Below are 3,142 nucleotides of genomic sequence, written 5' to 3' on the forward strand. Positions count from 1 at the left end.
GCACAGACACACACACATACACACACATACACACAGACACACAGACACACACACACACACACACATATATATATATCCACATGGAAACCACTATGTGTATTAATTTAATAATTATTTTAATAATAATCTATAAAGCAAACCTGAAACATTTCCAAGCATTTCTTTATCATGCAGAACTGTGATAATGTCTTAAACTTTTACCTTGTGAGTTTAATATATTAAATTTTGTAACTTTCCACACATTTTTGATACCAGTTAGGTATGACAACTACATTTCTGCTCTGAGTTTGATTTCCTATGCTATTTTTTAATCTACAATGTAAGTGTAATCTTCCTTAGGCAAAGTTTCTCTTTAATTTTACTTTTTGTTTTTTTTTTTTTGGTTTTTAGAGACAGGGTTTCTCTGTGTAGCCCTGGCTGTCCTGGAACTCACTTTGTAGACCGGGCTGGCCTCGAACTCAGAAATCCATCTGCCTCTGCTTCCCAAGTGCTGGGATTAAAGGTGTGTGCCAAATTAGCAAATATACAGTATATTTACTGATGATTTTCACGGTGACATATCATGCATGTGTGCATCTGAACTTTACAAATATTCACCTTCAGTATTATGATTTTGTGCTGCCACTCATATTTCTCCAGTTGTGGAACATATCGAAGAATAGAGATATGTGAAAATTCTGAGGGCATATGTGTAAATTCTAAGAAAACAAGACAACACTTTTGTGACCTCTGATGCTTCTAAATATGGTTTTACTCATTGACTATGATTTGTGCCCATCCTAGGTCTTGGATATAGGAGTGTTTGCACTTCAGATTAACACATTATCTTAATATTTTTATTTAAGTAATATTTCCTGGCAAGGTCTGACATTGTTTGTATACAGCTGGAAATCATGTGAGCATTGATTTTTCGCATATCTCTGAATAGCCCTCATGGTGTGAAAGATGGTCAGATGCTGTGAATGAAGTTGACTACTGCTAGAGACTGTAGATCACCGTAGATCACCTCACCTTCAGACACCATTCTTCAAGTCTCACCATCCATAGGCCTCTGACAGTCTATTTGACCATGGTTACTTTGGTTCTATGTATTTCTGACTAACCATGTATATATTACTCTAGTAATATGTATATTATTTCTGTATTCATTTGTTTGCTGATGGGCATCTTAACTGATGTCATAACCAAGATATTGTGATCACCTGGAGATTAAACAATTTCAGGCCTGAATAAGCAATGGGCAAACAATGAATCAAAACTTATAACTCAGATGAATCTACCACATGGCTATAAACTGTTCAGAACAGTACACTCATTTTTTTCTCAGAATATGTTATTTATATATCGTTGAGTAAAGCGAGATAACCTAGATGTAATATAATGGAATAACATAACATCATTGATTAACATAAAATTATTATTTGAATAATAAATCAAGATTTCTTTTGTGGAATTATATTTGAATACAAAAATTTTATATTTCTGAATCTTAATAGGCTGTAACTGTAAGTACACCCTAAAATATGCAATAAATTAGAATGAAACATAGAAGCATTAAGACAATCAAATCTCTTCAAGTTACCTGAACTGTATAGAAATACTTCTCCAAATCCTTCATAGGATATTGACACTAATTAATGTATGTTTTAATTTGTTTCTTATGAATTACAAAACTAGCTTTAATGGGATCATCACAATCACTTGAGAAAGCAATTTTGGATATCTTTGATAGTGGTTCTGAGTTTCTTGATGAGAACTAGTAAGATAGAATTTTGAAAACCTAGAGATCCATAAGAATTAAAGAAATTTCTCATTCCTTTCCATTTCCAAGTGTAAACATCATTTGGGAAAAACAAAACGACAACAGAACATACAAACAATCAAAAGACAAGATCTTGTGTATTCAGACAATTTCATTAATAAAGTTATTGCTTGGAGATAACATGTTTTATTTAAATTATTCCATAAATTTGAGTTAGTTTATCTTAGGTTTATGTTTGACTGTCTTCTGTTTCCTGAATTTGTTTTTGAAGTTTTTAAGAGACTTAAATAATCACTTGGTTAATATAGTGATTTTGTTTTAATATTAAAGTTTACATTCAAGAATATAAGATTCAAGCCAGGTGGTGGTGGCACACACCTTGAAACCCAGCACTTGGGAGGCAGAGGCAGGCAGATGTCTGAGTTCAAGGCCAGCCTGATCACAAAGTATGTTCCAGGACAGCCAGGGCTACACAGAGAAACCGTGTCTCGAATAAACAAAAACAAAAACAAACAAACAAACAAGAATATAAGATTCAAGTCTTTCAAGAGGTTAAAAAATGTAACAAAAATAGGAAGAAGATTTTGAATGGTGAAACAAAAGGAAGAAACAAAGTAATGATTGATCATTATTTATTTTTTATGAGAACAGTGTGATCCTATGGGAACACCTAACAAATGGGAAATGACAGGTGATCAACACGCTAAAGTCTGGGCAGCATCACACATGGTCATGGCAAGTTAAAAAAAAAAAAGTAGGGCTTACTTAGGAGAATATAATGACCCAGAAAATATAAGCACATGCACACATGGCCCCCCACACACACATCACCAAGAGAAAGAGGGGGATATGGAGAGAGATAGAGAATATAAAGTTAACTTATCAAGTAAAAAATTCAGAATATTTTGTTCATGGGACTAATAAATTTTATTAGGGTCTACATAAATTCAGCTGTGAATGTTTTAGAATTTAATGACTTCCCAATTCAAAATGAATTCTGCAATAAAAGCTAATTAGCAGGGAAATGAATACCTAAAATATCTCTCATGTGTGTAAAAGAGTAAAGATCATTAATTGAAATTAAAATTTAACAGTATACTAATGTAGCATGACATAAAATTCCATCTGTTCTACAGTACCATAAAAACAACCAGAAAAAAATAAGCCAAAAAAAAAAAAAAATCAGGCACAGCACATCTTTCTTATACTTTCCTGGTTAATTGCTGGTAAATTAAAATTAATTTGCAATAAAATGATGTTGGTAGAAAAATTTTAATGGTGTGTTAGGATGCCTCTTTTCCCTGGTCAAGCCCAGCTCAGTTTGGTAAAAAAAATAGAATTTGTAATATAAGAAAAAAATGTGTTTATGAATTAAAAATA

This window comes from Mus pahari, chromosome 5, assembly GCF_900095145.1.
Source record: "Mus pahari chromosome 5, PAHARI_EIJ_v1.1, whole genome shotgun sequence".
Lineage (NCBI taxonomy): Eukaryota > Metazoa > Chordata > Mammalia > Rodentia > Muridae > Mus > Mus pahari.